The sequence below is a fragment of the Herpailurus yagouaroundi genome, unplaced genomic scaffold (assembly GCF_014898765.1).
Source record: "Herpailurus yagouaroundi ecotype Mexico unplaced genomic scaffold, PumYag 181, whole genome shotgun sequence".
Classification (NCBI taxonomy): Eukaryota; Metazoa; Chordata; class Mammalia; order Carnivora; family Felidae; genus Herpailurus; species Herpailurus yagouaroundi.
Window position 1 is genome coordinate 34,434,381 of NW_024412412.1, and position 18,446 is coordinate 34,452,826.

An 18,446-nucleotide genomic window follows, 5' to 3' on the forward strand; every position below is an offset into this window, starting at 1 on the left:
AAGGATGCAGTGGTTCCCTGTTACACTGGCCCATGCCGACCCCAAAAGATAGTATCCCAGGAATCAGTACCCCAACTGCTCAGGCCAAAAACCAGCCAAGTGTTTGTATGTTACGGACCGGGTGACGACACCGATGGCAGTCCATCAGAGCCGGGGAGTTCAGGGGACCCCCTGAGCGCCGTGGGTGACGGCTCTCCTGGAATCCACTTCTGCAGGCCCAGGGAGCCAGGCACCTTGAAGCCCTGCATACAGTTCTCACGTCAAGTGTGGTCCTGTCAGCTGCTGCAACAGCAGCTTCCACACCCTTCACAGAGGCCACACCTTCTAAAGCATGCCCCACTATTAGCCTATTAGCCACAGGAAGAAAAGACTTTTCCAAGCAGCCCTGTCGCCAGCCTTCTCTTGCTCATTTCTCTACTTATAATTACATCAGGTGATGTGTCTGCATGCCTGTCTTCCATTTACGTCTAAGGGCATGAAGGAGGGGACAGCCTCATGGCATTTGTGATCTCAGGGCCCTGGCAGCGTGCTTTATGCAACAGACAATCAATACGCGATTATCGAGAACTCAGAGGTGCACAAAATTTTACCCGCAGGCACATACAAAGTAGGCACTTGAAACCCTGCCGACAGCTGTCTCGGGGCTGTGTCCTGCTATCCACGTGCTGTGTCCTGCAGCACGATGCGCATCATCATCTTCTGGGGCCTGCCACATAGAGGGGCAGCCCCATCAGAGCCGAGCTCCAGAGCGTATCCTCAGCATACGCTGGAGGTCTCAGCAGGGCTTCAGGGGAAACTTCCCAGATGTTACTGAAAGCCAGATTTCACACAAATGCTAAGATCAAATTATCTCCATAATGCCGGCTGATTTACAGGTGGGTCGGGTCAGGTCACAGCCGGAGACAATGGTCTCCTGTGCTCTTCACACACCTTGCACACCAGCCAATAACAGAGAAAGAAAACCAAACGCCAGAAACACCAGGCTTGAAGTTCTAAGCGTCTCAGGGGAAAGACACCGAAGGAAACATCCTGAAGATTCACATTCCAGCCTCTGGAACCCACTCACATGCACAAATGTCTGCATGTACAAACTGTTTCATAAGCTTTTGGGGGAGTCATATTTAAGTTTTACTGGATGCCGAAGGGAAGGGCAGGAACCTACAATCATGGGTGAACTTTCATGCCGACTAAACCCTCATCCTGGAAAAGAGAACTTGGGTGTACGATTTAAACTGAAGCCATCTTGGGGCACCTGGGTGGCTCAGGCGGTTAAGCGTCCGACTTCGGCTCAGGTCATGATCTCACGGTTTGTGGGTTCAAGCCCCGTGTCAGGCTCTGTGCTTAGAGCACGGAGCCTGGAGCCTCTTTCGGGTGTCTCCCTTTCTCTCTACCCCTCCCCCACTCGCAATCTCTCTCTCTCTCTCTCTCTCTCTCTCTCTCTCTCTCTCAAAAATAAACAAACATTAAAAAAAATGAAAAAAATATAAGCCGAAGCCATCTGATGAGAAGGGTTTCCAGAAGTGAGAGCACAAGACTGGCACGGGGGACGCGAGTGAATGGCCTGAAAGTGGTAAAACAGCAGGGTTTTTCTCCCCACTCCATAAACGTCGTCAGTGTGCCAACAGGGGTCCTGGGGCTGAGTGGTGCAGGGCACCAGGCCCTTGCCTGCAACAAGTCTGTCGTCTAGCAGGCACAGGCAGAGTAAACCAAAAGTCGCACAAATAAAAAATGGCAAAGCCTAAGGACGCTGAAGGAAAGCAAAAGGACAGCAAAGGCACGAGACCTAATTTATACGTGGGGAGGGGTCCTGGAAGTGACTTGGAAGCCAAGAACTGAGGCTGGGTGAGTCAGGCAAGTGGAGCTCAGGACGGAGGGGCTACCTGGGGCACAGGTAGTGCAGGTGGGGGCGGCCAGAGGCCCTGAGAAGGCTGTGTCACTGGCAGCCTGCTCAGTTCCAGGGGATGAGCCCAGAAAGGCACAGAAGGACACAGAGCCCACGGGTGTCCTGAAAACATCATTTTATCCTTCAGTCTGTTCGGTCCTGACCTCCTGCCATGGATTTACAAACAGAAGAGGAGGAAGAAAGGAGGTGAAGAACACAGGAGAACGTTTCTCATTGTGAAATCCAAATAGGAGTGCCAACCATGAGGAGCAGAGGTGTTCCTGTCACCAGGAAGGGACACGCCTGACAGCCTCCCAAGTGAGGAACCCCCCCGCAACCTGTCATTCACCACAACGCTCCCCCCAAATGCTCGGGTCATCTGGGCTAACTCATCCGTGCTTCTGGTAGTGCTGTGTGACCTTGGCCATGCCAGCTGACCCCTCAATGACTCAGCTTCCTGGTAGTGAACTTGTAAAAGGTCCCCAGCAGGAAGGAGTCAGAGTCATAAACAGGGCCTTCCAGAAGCATCTGCTACATGTCCCCCCTTGATTCCAGGGTGGGGCTGTGACCATTCAGCATTTCTGGAATTGCCCGAATGAATGGTTTGCAGCCTTTAAGCATTGTACTTGGAGGTGTAAGTAAATCAAACAGACTATAATTTCTAGGCAGGCACTCTGGGATGCAGGGACCCCAAATGGTATATTGGCAGCTGACTCTGGTCCCTGCTCCTCAGCCCCCCTAGCATTCCAGGGCAGGGGTCTTCCGGTGTCCTCCTACAAACAGAAGTGCTTGTCCCTCTATACATTCCAAGTCAAAAGGGGGTGCCCAAAAGTAATACTGCCCCATGGAAATAAAGAGTAGAGGGACACCTGGGTGGCTCAGTCGGTGAAGCGTCCGACTTCGGCTCAGGTCATCATCTCACAGTTCGTGGTTTTGAGCCCTGCGTCAGGCTCTGTGCCGACAGCTCAGAGCCTAGAGCCTGCTTCAGATTCTGGGTCTCCCTCTCTCAGCCCCTTTCCCGCTCACACTCTGTCTCTCTTTCTCAAAAATAAATAAACATTAAAAAAAAAAAAAAGAAAGAGTGGAAAAAATTTAGAATCTTGCCATTTTACAGATGAAGAAACTGAGACTCGGACAAGTGACATGTTTTTCTCACGGTCACTCAGCTGGTGGGCCCCTGGTTATCTTAAGCTAATTATAATTCACCCTAAAATACAAATGTTTCATGTGCCTGTGTTCACAAAGAAAAGGCTTTTTTGCCTTGCCTTTTTCTCAGTTCGTTCCCTGCCCTCCAAGCTCAAGTCCTGAGTTGACAAAGTTCTCCCTGTCCCTTAAACTGGCTGCTCACAGATCAGAAATCTGTTTTCAATTTAAAGCAGTTCCTGGTAAAAGTCCAGCTTTGCAGTGACTTTCGGTTCTTAGGGTCTAGAAGAGAATTTCAGAAACTTTCTTGTGACTGGATTATCAGAAAATACAAAAGATCCCTGAAATTGACACCCACGGGAGGTCTGAAACGAGACTTTCCAACTCAGGGTCAGGGGCAGCACCACCAGCGGGCTCAGCAGCCTGCGGAGGGACAGTAATGGAAGGTGCTACCACCTGAGGCCATCCTGGCTACATCGCCATCACCACAAACTGCACGCACTTCAGCCCCTCCTCCACCTCCTTCGGAAACTTGGAAGATTCTTCTAGAAGCACTGAAGAAGCTAGGAGTCTTCCAACGTGTCAATATACTCCTTGTTGTTATTACACTGTTTTTACAGTGAAAAGTCACTTTTGAGGCTGATATTCTTAAAGCTCTAAGTGCCAACCATAAATACTCAGTAATTTGCAAAGCAAGTTCACGTATGCTTCACCCTTCCTGGCCTGCGTTGAATACGTGTACGTTAATTCAGTTTATTATCTGAGAAGCCAGGAAAAAGTTTATTATCAAAGATTCCAGGGGAAAAAAATTAACACAATTACATTAAGAGAGAGCTCTCTAGTCTCACGTACTTTTTAGGATTTTAACCATTTCACTGATGGCTCCTGTCCCAACTGGGCACTTTCTATGGTATAACTTGAACCAGATCAAATCTTGGCTTCTATCCCGACCATTTCTCCTGGATAACAGCTCAGCATTGTCTAACAACACTGAAAAGGCCCACACACGTCCTCCTTCAAAACACTCAGCAAATAGATTTGGTAACAAAGACCTCCTGTGCCAGGGGAATCCGCAGACACAGAAACAGAGGGCTGGCCTCGGGGTCAGCCGATTCTTGTCCATGTCACCGGACTGGCCTTTTACAGAAACAGGACTCGGTTTCCAGGAGCTGCGAGCTCCAGGAGCTTCTGTCTAAACCTGGCCTCATACAGACACCAGGGGAACATTCCTCAAGTTTCAAGCTCTTTATCAAAACTGCCAGAGACTGATGGACGAGCCGAGGGACTGTACTCTGCGTTTTATAGGAAGCACCACCACCACCGGAGCCAGAGAGGCTAAAAAGGAAAGAGAGGACAGGGTAGAGTGTTCAGCTACATAGTTGCCTTTAAAAAGTGCTAAGGAGGGGCGCCTGGGTGGCTCAGTCGGTTGAGCGTCCGACTTCAGCCCAGGTCATGATCTCGCGGTCCGTGGGTTCGAGCCCCGCATCGGGCTCTGTGCTGACAGCTCGGAGCCCGGAGCCTGTTTCAGATTCTGTGTCTCCCTCTCTCTCTGACCCTCCCCCGTTCATGCTCTGTCTCTTTCTGTCTCAAAAATAAACATTAAAAAAAATTATTAAAAAGTGCTAAGGAATGACATGAGAAACTGAGTTTCAAGAAAAGGTCCAGGTGCTATGGGGCTCCAGATCAATCTCACTGTTTGTTGAGTCTTTCTCTCACAAGCCTACAAACTGTGACCTGTGCCAGTAAAGGTCATTCAGGCAAACCCTAAACCTCCACGAGTCATGTGACTGTATTTAATTTTTAGCCACTTCTCTGGCTGCTGCTGCTGCTGCTGGCATTTGCCACTAATGCTACCCATTAATTATGAACCAATTATGAGCAGAAATGCCTTTGACATGACAGCTTTCCTCCCTTCCTCCTGGTTTCCGCCCTCCTCGGGGCTTTAGCGCTGCGGTAAAAGTTCCTACTCAGGGAGGAAAAGCCACCAGGCAGTCGCTGAGTGGGCCAAACGGAATTAAAATCCCAGAACCCGGGGGAGGAAAAGAAGAAATTTCAGAAAACAGGGGGAGAAAATTTCAGAGTGGGGGGGGGGGGGCAGGCCCCTGTGGAGGCCCCAGTGTGGTGACCTCAAACCACAAAAACTGTCTCTGCAGATTCTGCAGTCAGGAGGCTCAGGACAGAACCCCAAAATCAGAGTGTCAGAGGGGTGCGGGTGTCCTGCTTATGGCCAGGCACCTCGGGGACAGGAAGTGACAGCCTAGGGGAGAGAATCACATGGTTTTGTTCGAGTATCTCTGTCTCCTTTGGTCTAGATATGGATACTGAGCCATTGCCCCAAGGGGCCCTTTCCTGACCCTTCTGGATGAGGTTCCGGGCCCCTGAGGACAGGCTCAACACCTCCTACAGGAACGACTCATCTATAAGTCTGTCCTCCGGGCCACGCAGGGACTTCCGTGGGCAGAGACCACAGAGGTGTCTCGAGCCTTCTGGCTCCCTCATGCCCAGCACCCGTGCTCACTCTCCACGTGCCCCCCTCCTTAATTAATTTGGTCACTGATTGAAGTCCAGGGGCCGAAGTTACATTTTTGCAAATGCCTTTCAGCTCTTCCACGTTTCTACGAACCGAGCTGACGCAAGCCCACATTTACCAAATAAGCTGTGGAGACAGTGACTAAGGAAAGAGACCGACTCAGTTCTTCAGTTAAAGACATGCCCCGGGTTCGCCACACACGTACACACGCACCGACGTCTTTCCTTTGAGAAGGCTTCCCTGCTCTGGTCGGACTCCTTAGATCTGCTCGTCAGCTCCTTTCGTCCAGGCTCCTGACGGCCCTGGGACATCCCCGGGACATGCCCCGCTCCAGGGGAGTGGAGCAGTGCAAGCCAGAGGCAAGGCCTGGCGCGTCCCCCTCCCGAGCAGGCCTGGCTGGCAAGCTTCCCGCGGGCCGCTGGCGTCTACGGCCAGGCCCCGGGCAAGCGAGGCGCCAGCACTGCCCTCAAAGCGGGCAGCACGAGGAGACGAGGACAGGAGGACCTCGAGACAAAGGCGTCTGTGTCCTACCTCCTTCCCCTCTTACTTTCCTGTGACCACAGTCGTGAACAAACAAGGAAAACCGAGACACGAGGGACCGAGATGGGAAAATCCCCAGCCCCATCTGCCTGGCACGCAAGGGGCGGACTCACTTTAAAAAAAGGACAAGCGGGGCGCCTGGGTGGCGCAGTCGGTTAAGCGTCCGACTTCAGCCAGGTCACGATCTCGCAGTCCGGGAGTTCGAGCCCCGCGTCAGGCTCTGGCCTGATGGCTCAGAGCCTAGAGCCTGTTTCCGATTCTGTGTCTCCCTCTCTCTCTCTGCCCCTCCCCCGTTCATGCTCTGTCTCTCTCTGTCCCAAAAATAAATAAACGTTGAAAAAAAAATAAAAGGACAAGCGAGCACGTAAAATGCAAACCCCCCCGAGATGAACGGGGCCCGACGTCCCCTGCACGTGGCCTGGTCACTCACTAGCCTCAATCTCAGGAGCCACACGCAGCTCCTCTCCGTGCCAGCCCGACGGGAGTCAGTGTTGGGTGTGTTGTTTTGAGCATGCTCGGAGTACTACCCGGCGAAAGAGGCGGGAGCAGGCTCCCGCCTGCTGGTCTTTCCTCAACAGATGGGAGACACTGTGTAAGGAGAGAGGTGAAGTGCCCGCGGCCACGCAGCTGCGGCGAATCCTACAGCGGCTGGAAGAAGAGCCCGTATTTTCCATTGCAGGGAGCAAACCTTAGCCCTTTAACAGGATCCCAGTCTGATAATAAATACCATGACCTGGCACCTGCAGACAGCTTTATACCTTTTCAGCAGCAGAAAGGCTCGTTCGCTGCAAGCCTGACCATCCTTTCTTCCTGGATGCACTAAGTAGACCTACCAGGAAGGTAAGTCAGGCATCGCTACTCTTCCCCGTGTAAGGTAAGAAAACTGCTGCCCTAGATCACGGAACTCTGATGTAGAGCTCATCCCAACAGGCCATCTTTATACCATGATTTGCAAAATGATTCTCAGGCCAGTCCAAATTCAAATCACTATACTGAGCCCAACTTTTCAACTCCCTGCTGAAAAGAGAAGGTGCCTCTGCAATTCACTCCAGAGAGTGAAGCCACAACTTACCTACAGCAACAACCATTTGTCATCATCCCCTTGCCCTCTGTACTGGAGTATCTGACCAAAGAACTCCTACCTATGTGTTGGAGCCCTGCATTCCACACCATACTTTCCCTGCTGGCTCTCCCTTAATTCCAATCCCTCCTTCCCAATAATGTGGCTGGGGCCGGATCATCTGCTCCTCTCAGAACCCAGCCCAGGGGCTCTGCTGCCATTAACATGTGAGTCTACTCCCCACCTCACTTGTTGCTCTCACCTGCTCCCTTCCACATTCTCCCCCCTTAGCTCTGGTGTAGCAGAAAATGCTATTTTTCTGAAGCTGAGTTTTCTCATCTGTGAAACGTGAAACACTTCATGCCTTTTCCCACCTTCAAAGGAGAGCTAAGAGAATCAAAAGACAGAATGCAGATCAAAACAATACAAAAATACTGCAATATACCAGTGCAGAAACGACACACAGGCATAGGCAGGCCTTCAAGTAACAACGCTTTTAGAAACGATATAGGAGCTAAAATGAACTGACTGCTTACCAGGTACCCGACGCTACTCTTAACACTCTAGGTGTGTCATAATTCAATATCATAATTCTCATAGCAACACTGAGGTGGGTCCTGTTATTATCCCTGTTATTACAGATGAGAAAAATTAGGCACAAAGAGGTTTGTCTGGGCACCGTCCCCAGGCAGTCTGGCCCCAGACCCTGCGCTGTTAACCTGAGCTGCTCTCAATCATTAAGTGTATTGCCTCTGATACGATCTGTCATTATCTGGGCAGGTCAGGGTTTAGAAAAGCTGCTCACAAATGGGATCCCACCTGATCCCAGCCCCGTCAAATAGGGAAACAGCAATGTTAGTCTAAGACTAATATTAGGGGAGTCTGGGTGGCTCAGTCAGTTGGTTGACCCTCCAATTCTTGATTTTGGCTCAGGTCATGATCTTACAGTTCCTGAGATTGAGCCCTGTGTCCAGCTCTGCGCTGAGAGCTTGGAACCTACTTGGGATTCTCTCTCTCTCTCTCTCTCTCTCTCTCTCTCTCTCTCAATGCCCCTCCCCCACTTGCACATGCATGCTCTCTCAAAATAACTAAACATTTAAAATAAAAAAATAGGGGCGCCTGGGTGGCTCAGTTGGTTAAGCATCCAACTTCGGCTGAGGTCATGATCTCATGGTCCCTGAGTTTGAGACCGGTGTCGGACTCCATGCTGATAGCTCAGAGCCTGGAGCCTGCTTTGGATTCTGTGTCTCCCTCTCTCTCCGCCCCTTCCCCGCTCACACTCTGTCTCTCTCTCAAAAATAAATAAACATTAAAAAAAACTGGGGGGGGGAGGGGCACCTGGGTGGCTCAGTCAGTTAAGCATCCAATGTTGGCTCAGGTCATGATCTCATGGTTCATGGGTTCAAGCCCCACGTTGGACTCTGTGCTGACAGCTCAGAGCCTGGAGCCTGCTTCAGATTCTGTGCCTCCCTCTCTCTCTGCCCCTCCCCTGTTCACATTATGTCTCCCTCTCTCTCTCTCTCTCTCTCTCTCTCTCAAAAATAAGTATTTAAAATTTTTTTTAAATTTCTTAGATAAATAAAATGAAATAAAACATAAAAAGAAAAGACTAGTATTAGTCTATTAGACAAGGAGGCATTAGCCTAGAGAAGTAACTTGGCCAACGTTTCAAAGCTGGCCAATGGCAGGACCAGGACTTAACTTCCTATGGCCTACCCTGTCCCAGTTGGGTGCCCTTTCTAGGGACCTCAAGGCCAGCACAAGCCTGAACGCACACACACCCCTGCCCAAAGGAGCATCTCAAATGTAGCCCTTATAGCCAGACCAGGGAACAAAAAAGCAGTCACTATGAGAGATCAGGGCAGGGCTTTTGCCAGCCAGACCTCGGGTGCCACTGCTCTGTGTCTCTCGCCCGATGTGTCCCATGGATCCAGAAGCCCCAGAGAAAGTCCCCTCAAGTGACACAAAGCTGCAGCCCCTCAACTTGACCCAACAAGGGCCAGACATTTCTAAAGCTGTTATGCAATTCTTGCTTCAACCAAGCTGCTGCTGGGATCTCTATTTCAACACGTTTTGTTTTCTCTTCAGAGAGAAAGCATGAATGTGAAACCATAACACCTCTTAGTGACCAGACAACGGCCCTTCCCGACCGTCTGGGATTACTGGTAGGGTGGAGGATGTTTTCAGAGTTACCTACTGGGAGCCGATTTCAGCTTCCAGAATGACTAATGACCTCAGGAGCAAGGAAGAGGACTGGGGGGGGGGGGGGGCGGGTGGTACAACTGAGGGCCACTGTCTCCTCCAGGGGAAGAAGCCAATTCAAGATTGCTCAGCAAAGAAGCCCAAAACAATGCTTCCCGGCAGGCTCCAGACCTGCAAGATGGCAGCCTGAGGTCCAGAGTCCAGACACCCCAGACCTTGTGCCTATTTGAAAGCAAATACCAAGTTGGGCCATTCTTCTTTTCAGAGAGAGCCAGTCCTGCCACCTTAGCTCAAGGTCTAATTATAGGGAGCAATGCCCTGGGAACGGGGGCCGGGACTTATTTTTGTTGCCTGATGTCTAGCACCGAGCCTGGCAGGGAAGGAGCTCAGTAAGTGGGGAATGAAGTGGGTGGCCAGATGAATTAACAGCCTCACTGGGGGAAACACTGAGACTTGCGAGTTCTACTGCAAAAAAAAAAAAAAAAAAAAAAAAAAAAAAAAAGACAAAAGGGCTGAGAAAGTCTTTCTGTGGGTAAGATCCACATGGATTCAAAAACCACACACACACACACACACACACATAAAAGTAAAACTAGCATTTTTTAATAGCATATTTCAAAGCACTTTCGTCCCCACGTCTCTGTAAAACAACCGTGCCTGCATCCATTCAACCGGTATTCACAGAACAGAATACCTTTATCTGTCTTGCTCTGGCCAACACGTCAGAGCAGGAGAGGCTCTGGGTATCTGCACACCACTCAAGGTTCAGGCTTTATTCTGAAAGCAACTAGGACAGCTCGGGGGAGTGGGAGGAGAGAGACACCATGTGACATGAGAGGCAGCCGATGGGGCTGGGCCTCAGCCCCCCTTGTGGGCTCTGCGGCACTTGAAGAACAGGCTGGATTTTCCATTCCAATCAGCTAACCTTACCTTTTAACAGCATCCCAGTTTGATAATGTCATGCCCCGGCACCTGCAGAGAGCTTTATACTTTTTAAATTGTGTTCACTGTTTAAGCGCGGTTCACTGCAAATCTGGCTGCATTTTCTTCTTAGAGGCAGTAACTGAACCTGAAAGGTGGGCAGGACGGGCACTGTGACTCTTCCCTGCTTAAGAAAACTGCAGCCTGCCTAGAAGCTGGAGGCCTCAGAGGTGAGGATGACCAGGAGTGACTGACAGTAACTCATTCAACAAATCCTTAACTGAGCACCTACTATGTGCCGGGTGTGGTTTCTGGCAATGGGAACAAACGAGAGAACAAAAGAGCTAAAAGATTCCCGCCCACCGGGAGCTTACATTCAAATAAGGGGAGACGAACCATAAATGACATATAAATAAATGTACAAAGAATACAAACAATAAATAAAAGTAAAGGGCACTGTGCGTTAGAAGGTGACACACGCGGTGAAGAAAAACAGCGGAGCCCGGCAACGGGGAAGTGGGGGCGAGGAGAGGGAGGGCGTACTCAGTCGTGACTCGGGTGGTCAGGGAAGCCATCACTGCAAAGGAGACAGTGAGTCCCCTGAACCGAGGTGGCCCCAGCGGGAGGGAGAAGAACAAATCAAAGAGCTATCACAGATGCAGAAACGGAAGGGTCTTGGAAACATACAGGGGAGGGGGGAGAGTGGGCAGAGGCGAGAGGAAAGCTGACCACAGTCGCCACGTGCCTGAGGGAGGGGGCCCAGGCGGGAGCGTGGCCATCATGGACACCGAGACAGCCAAGTGTGCGACATGGCTGTGAGGCAACAGGACAGCCGGCTCCGGGGAAGACGGGACCGGAGACACCAGTCCGCCAACTACGAGTTATCAGGACCCAGGCAGAAACGGAGACACGTGTCCTGAGGGAAGAAAAGAGGGTGGTGGGCTGGCTTCCAAGGAAGACCAGGCGGCTGCCCCACATCAGAGGGGCCAGGAAAACGACGCCTGGATTTATTAGCAAGGAGATCACCAGCAGCTTCCGTGAGGGTGCAGCAGAGCGGTGGGCACAGGGCCAAAGGCCTGGCCGGTGGGGGAGGGGGGGAGGGGGTGGACAGGTGAGGAAGGAGAGGCCGAGTGCCCGCGTTCCTCTCACAACGCTTGTTATTTTACGGAGAAAAACCCTCGGGGCACATGGGGTCAAGGTGAGATGTCTGGGGTCTGTCTGTTATTTAAGACGGGGCAAGTCTGGGCTGTACCGATGCTTTTAGGAGGGAATCGCTGGTCGGGGCGGGGGGCCCCCGCGCCCGCGGCGAAAGATACCGAAACTGAGTTACTCAGGAGATGGCCGAAACGACTCCCATCGTGACCATTCATAGAGCACTGGTGCAGCAGACACTGCAGCACGAGCTTTATCTGCACTGCCTCGTTTGAGTCTGTCCCAGCCTTCTGTGTGGGTAGGCCTCGGCATTAACCTCCCCACTCTGCAGACAAGGAGACTGAGCTGAGACAGGCCCCAGGTGCAGAGCCAGGACTGAAACGCAGGTGTATGTGGGAGGTCCCCACACCCCCCCTTGCCCTAGGCCCGCTGGTTCATCTTTGACAGAGGAAGGGCCCTCTTACCTTAACGACAGTAGGAAGGTGGGGAACGGCACACTGGTTGGAAGGACAGTGACGGGAAGGTGAGCTTGACTGGAGTCCTGGTTTCTCTATGAACTAGAGCAAGCAAGATGCCGCGCAGAGGCTGAGAAAGCAGAGGGATGGGAGTTTGAGAAGCAAGAGCATGGTCTGGAACGGCTGTTGAGACTGACCAGAACCCGCAGCAGGACAGGCTGAGGGCCCCGGAGGCGTGGGCGTACACGGCACCAAAGGAGGCAATATGGGGCTTTTCTCCGGAAGGGCTCGGTTGCCCCGTGGGTCGATGGGTCATCCAAGACTGGGGTGTGGGCAGGCAGGTGCGGGAAGAACCGAAGGCAGGAAACGAGAGGCCCCGGGAGTGGATGCACGGAGTGGGTCATAGGCCCCGGTCTGGATGAAGGCGACAGGGACAGGCTGAGAGGGAAGAGAAGAGGCCGAGACCTAGTCCAGCGTGGCCTGGCTGAGACATCTGGACTCAAGACCTCCAGGTGGAAAAGGTGGGGGTTAGGACGAGGCCCCATGGAGGTAGACGCCATCAGCCTGAGGGGCATAAAGAACGCAGGGATTTGGATGTTAGTCGGGCGGTGGCCAGGAGGGGACATTCTCGGGTGATGACAGCATTCATTCGAGGTGGGAGCAGTCTGTGGGCCAGATGCCAAAGCCCCGGGGGTGGGGGGGAAGGGGCTGCAAAACCACATGGGTGCCTATGACCCCTGGGGAGCACTCACTGCACCGCAGGTACTGTCCTCGGTGCTTTAGGGACTTAACCCTCACAGTCACTCACAGGCAGCAGTACCGCCTGCCTCCTTTTCACAAACAGGGAACACAGCACAGACAGGAGAAGGGACTTGCCCAAGGCCACACTAAGGGGAGCCAGGGCCCAGTCCACACAGTCTGGCTCAAGGGTCCCTGCTCCTCACAAGTCCGCCTCCTGCCCCTCAGCGTTAAGTCAGGCTGGAGGCTGGTGGATAACAGTGCCTGGGTTTGAGCTGATGGGAATCCTACGGGAAGGAGCGGCCTCAGGAGAAGGGCTGAATTTCTCTCAGCTCAGGCAGGCAGAAGGAGCACAGGGTGAGGCCACGAGGGAGTCTGTTACAAGGAACTTCCGTAGGGTCTCACCGATAAGGAGGGAAGAAGAAAGCAATGGACAGCTGGGTCAGGAGAGAGAAAGCAGCAAGGAAGTCAGTGTCTGCCTTTTGCAAAGAAATGACACCTCAGAGAAGCTAAGTGTCCTGCCCCAACCAGTAAGTCAAAGTCAAAGAATCTCCCCAGGATAGTTCTCTGAGGGTGACACATCGGGCTCAGAAAGAGACGGAGGGAAGGCTTATATAGTTAAAGACAAAGGGATGAGATACTTCTCCCCTATGAGAAATGTCAGCCGTGAACACCCCAGGTGGAGGAGGGGAGGGGAAGGGCCGGCTTAGGGCTCACGGTGCTTCCTGAAGCGCCCGGCAAAAAACAGCATGACTGTAGCGATGTGTCTGCAGCCAGCACCCATGAGGCCAGAGGGCTCACTGAGGTTTAAAAAAAGAAAAAGAAAACTCTCTGAGAAGGAAATGTTGGGTACTAGGAGAGATATGAAGAGAGCCAGAATGTTCTGGGGTTTACGAGAGACTGCCAAAGGCTTCATTCAACACACAGAAGCCAGTTCATCCAGTGGGTTGGGGAAGGGCAGCCCAACTGGAGTTGGAAGGGGGGGTCACAAACCCATAAAAAAAAAAGGGGGGGGGGAAGTGGGACTATAGTTGGTCATTGCTCCAAAGAGCAGATGGGACAAAAGTCCTCATGAATGAGATGGCCAAAGGCGGTGAAAACAGGCCCAAATGAAAACCAGGAAAAGGCAGGGGAAGAACACTCCACAGAGCAACGCCCTCTCTTCCCCTGTGACATGTGCACACCCCTGAGTGCTTTAAAGGACCCAGTCGGTGAAATCCCCCATGAAGCCCCCACTGTCCTCTCTAGAGGTGAAGGCGCCGTCTCTGCCCACTAGAATCCCAGGGGCGCCCCTCGAGCCCTCTGCCCCAGCCCACCCCTCCCCCACTTCCGGGCAGACGGGGCTGGGTCAGATCCGCCCCCTCCTCCGGCGGCAGGCCTGCAAGGTGCAGATCCCGGCTCTGGGCAGCAGCACGGGTGCTCACGAGGCAGAGAACAGGACCCGAGTTCAAGGGCACTCCTTTCTTGACTCCCTGGTCCTCCCAAATGCACCTTTTAGAAAAGCACCTCCCACTTAAGGACAGAAAAGAACGGAGGGGAGGGACGCGAAGGAGACAAGACAGGAGAAGAGAGACGGAAAAATCATTGTAATTTTCTCGCAAGAACTAGAGCAATTTGGGATTTCACGCCCTTTTGAAGCTGAATGGCATCTACTGAACTGCACTGGGTTTTGAAAGCTCTGACGTGGGTGGGAGGGGACTCTGCCTGAGCACCCTTCCTACCAGTCAGCCTGCACGGCTAGGCCCCGGTGGAGTAAACTCCCGGGTGAGGAATGCGGAGCCCTCCTGGCACCTGCCTGGCTCACTCCTGCTGAGAGCTCAGCAAGGCCAGCGACGCAACCACCCCCCCCCTCCCCGAGGCCAACCAAGCTTTCCAACGGGCTCAGCACCCACGGGCTCCTAGAGAGAAGCCTGAGCCTCACACCCTCGCCATCAGCGCCACGGGCCCGGCTGGGCAGGAGGCCTTCTCCCAGCGGAGTGAAGGGCAGCATTTCCCTGACTAGCAAAGCAAACGAAGGTCTGAGAAAGGGTCAGCGGAAGTTCCCTCGCTTCAAATCTTTCCTGTTTCCTTTTGCCCCTGCTTTCACCACCACGGGACTCAGCATGGTCTAGAGTGGTGTGCCTAATCTGGATGGAATTTCCTCCTCCACCCACCTGGCATTCTCCCCACGGTCTCGAGCGTTCCCGACCAGGGCTTTTCACCGCCATCCCCACGTGCTGGTCTAGGTGACCATGCCCCTTGCCACTGTGGAGCGCCGGCTAGAGAATCGTGGGGAACCTGCTGCAAAAGTCCCAGTTGGAAAGGAATGAGTCATCGCTACCAGTTGGCAAAAGCCCTGCAGAACCCTCGTGTTCCCTACCTTGGTACGATGCAGGGGCTCAGAACGGATGGGAGGGCAGGGTGGCTGGACCCTTCATGGGGTAGTAAGCACTCACACTCCACCCCTGGGGACTGAGAGAAGAAGGCACAGGAAGAAGCAGTGAAAGTTTGCGGAAGGTCTTCCAAATAATGCTTTAAGAATCACAGGCTGGGGCGCCTGGGTGGCGCAGTCGGTTAAGCTTCCGACTTCAGCCAGGTCACGATCTCGCGGTCCGTGAGTTCGAGCCCCGCGTCGGGCTCTGGGCTGATGGCTCGGAGCCTGGAGCCTGTTTCCGATTCTGTGTCTCCCTCTCTCTCTGCCCCTCCCCCGTTCATGCTCTGTCTCTCTCTGTCCCAAAAATAAATAAACATTGAAAAAAAAAAAAATTTAAAAAAAAAAGAATCACAGGCTGTCGCGACTGGAGCTCAAGAGCCATTCGTGCCCATCAGGTTCAGTGTTCTTCATACTTTCTGGGGCCATAAACCCCAGTCGGAAGAGCGTTTTGCACAGCCAGCCAGGGAATACACACACACACACACACACACACACACACACACACACACACACACCAATTTCACTAAGCAACACTCTCCTTACTGCATGGCACACGCACTTAAATTCTGAACTCTCACCAATCTGTCTTTCTTAAAATGTTGATGCCATTAATGAGTCACAACGCACAGTTTGAAAAACACAGGTCATTAAAATGACACGGGGGGGAGGAGGGGATGGGACTTCTCGAGAAGGCGTAGTGAACATAATACTTTAAGGCATTAGTAAGGCTGGCCTTCTGCCCCTGTGACCACAAAAGCAAGGAGGACAGGCTCAGTGGTGAAAGCAGCCAGCACCAGGTTCCATGATCCCCACCATCTAGGACAGAAAAACTAGAAAAAGCAGGCCCACTCCATACTCTCACTTAACGTCACATGATCAAAGTTCAAACTGTGTGCCTTATAAAATTAAAGAAAACGTTTTCTTCCAACCTACAGTTCACACTGACTTGGCTTCAACTGTGATAATTATTGGGAATGTCAAGTATCATAAAGGAGGACGATGGGTGTTCTGTGTACATACAAAGGGGGACAGGTTAAGAATGGGGAGACATACTGAACTGGTCCACTGCCCCCACTTTCCAATGACAAAACTAAGGCACAGAACAGTGCCTAAGTCATGAAGCAAGTTAGGGGCAGGGCTGCAAACCCGACCTAGGGCTTCTGACTCCATTACTCACAGTCTCCATCACCCAAAACATTTAAGCACACAGTCGAGGTCTCCCCAAATGGAGCATTTGTCCATGACTGAAGCATGGACGCATCCCTGATAGGTCATGCTGGGTACGGACAATTCTGCTGATCTTGGCAGACCTTGGCACTCTGCTGCAGCCTCCCCTGGGCTCATGCGATGATTCATGCCACTTAACTTTCTCTGTGCCTTTTTTCTCAGCTGAAATATGAAAAGAATAATCCTTGCTACCCGCTTCCGGGAAAGTGGTGGTGAAAAGCGAGGTGCTCTAAAAGCAAACCTGCATGCTAAAAACCAGAAGAACTCCTTAATGATTAGCTAACCCAGGCCTTCAGTTTACAGTCAAGCCCCGTAAGGCGAGTGACTTATCTAGGACAGCCAGACCAGCTCCAGCTACCGCATGCACCCTGTTACCTCTATCCACAGGTGAAAACTGCTAAGTAAAGTAACACTAAGTACACAGTGACATCTGTAGCCAAACAGACAACGTCTACAGGGCAGGAGGAGGGGCAGGGAAAAAACTAAACAGAACACACAACTTAAACATGTAAGACAAATGCCTCTTTAGGGTGTTGAAAAGGGAATTGAAAAGGCATGACTAATTATTTCTAATCCTAAAGATAAGCTACAGTGATGCGCTAAAGCAAACTCCGCAAAATCTCTGAAACGGTAGAGTTCCTCGATAGAACGTTCATCTCTGAGATGCTGTGGGTCTGGTGCCTGCTCCAATAACACCTCCCTGCCCCTAACTTTTTAGATACTCTGTCCAAAGGCACTGGAGACAACAGCTTCAAATATGGGAAATTTTATTACATGTGAGGGATTCTTTGCTATACAAATGCCACCTGGTATCTGTCCAGGGTCTTCCCTGGAGAAGCTTTGAAAGCCTAAGAGGCAAGATCTCCCCGCTGCCCTCCATAACCCTGGCAGCAAGGACCATGCCCTTCATTCCCTGCTGGGATGCTGGACGAGCCAAAGGTGTGATGGCTCAGGCTCAGCGGCACAGTTAAAGGCTTGGACCTCACCTTTCCTCAAAGGCTCATGCTTTCTCTCACTGCATTGGTGTCTATCTGTCCACTGACGGCTAGCTCTAGGAGAGCTGTCCAGTGCAGGGAAAACCCTCTGAGTCAGACATTCTGGTCCTCACACCTCCAGTGTGGGGCCAGCATCAGCAAGAAGATAACAGCTGCAGTGAGGGAGCGCTGTGAGCCCTGCCTTTCAAGATAATTGCCACCAAAGGACACTGGGGCTGGAGTCCGAGGAGGCAGGTGGAGTATCAGCCTGGTAGGTTAATCAGTTCGCTATCTCTTTGCCTCAGTTTCTTCATCTGTCAATCCCTGGGTTGCTGGCTGAATTAGTGGAGTTATGCTTACAAAAGTGCAAGGTGTCAATACCCGTATTACCTTCCTGCCACTCGGTGTCCTGGATAGGCGGACAGAAGGCAGCTCTCGGTCTAACAGGAAAACTCCTGGCTAACGCTGCCTCCTTGCAGAAATGCATGTAAAACTACCTGGGGAAGTGACGGGTAAACCGAGTGCCTATTACACAACCCACAGTAAGAGTGGTAGAGCTCACGCTCTCCTTGCCTGCCCGCCTCCCTGCAACAAAAAGAGAAGGCAAATGTCAACGCAGGGCTCGCTGCCTCTAGGCTGCTCAGCTGCCCGAACTCCTGGGGAAGAGGTGCAGAAACCCCGTGAGAAGGGGATCACCTAAGGGCGTCGCTGAACCGGTATCTCCAAGAGAGCTGCTAAGGACCAAGAGAACCCCTACCACTCCTACGCCTCCCCAGAAACCCGGGGAGCAGGAGCAGGAGCAGAAGCACACTCGGGCCAGAGGGCGCGCGGCCGAGCCGGAGCCACGTTTCTCCGCGCCAGCGTGGTTAGCGCTTCCCGGCGGCGAGCTCCCTCGGAAACTGCGCACGTGTGGGCAGCCTTGGCCGCCGCCCTGCACGGACCAGAGGACACCTCTCGCCGCGGCTCGGACAGGGGGCGCGCCGGCGGGAGCCACGAAGAGCTGGGACCCCCCGAGCGCTACGGTCGCGTGGGCAGACGTGGTAAGACTGTGCAGAGCTGCAGCGATCGCTTCCTCGGGCACTCCGCCGCCGCCGCCGCCGCCGCCGCCGAGAGCAGGGGCGCTCGCCAGTTCCCCCCACCGCAGCGCCGCGAGCAGCCCGCGGCGGAGGCTGCGGTGCGGGGCGCCGGCGGGAGCACCCCCGTGGGCAG

At 52.7% G+C, this 18,446-nt stretch overlaps 1 protein-coding gene and 1 long non-coding RNA gene across 5 annotated transcripts in view; one reads left to right on the forward strand and one right to left on the reverse strand.

The window, feature by feature from the left end:
* SLC25A37 (solute carrier family 25 member 37) overlaps window positions 1-18,446 on the reverse strand; it is a 40,892-nt gene that overhangs the window by 21,602 nt on the left and 844 nt on the right. Inside the window, exon 2 of one of the 4 annotated variants that reach the window (XM_040490257.1) lies at window positions 11,895-12,015. The exons of 2 other annotated variants lie outside the window; for them this stretch is intronic. The gene's annotated coding sequence lies outside the window, so the exon portion shown is untranslated. Of the gene's footprint in view, window positions 1-11,894; window positions 12,016-14,982; window positions 15,004-18,446 lie in introns of those variants that run through there. One more of the 4 variants, XM_040490259.1, reaches the window with a different exon arrangement.
* The window catches only part of LOC121039854 (uncharacterized), a 28,903-nt gene continuing 28,437 nt past the window's right edge, over window positions 17,981-18,446 (forward strand). The window contains exon 1 of the long non-coding RNA XR_005795027.1: window positions 17,981-18,277. This is a non-coding gene — a long non-coding RNA (uncharacterized LOC121039854). The remainder of the gene's footprint in view (window positions 18,278-18,446) is intronic.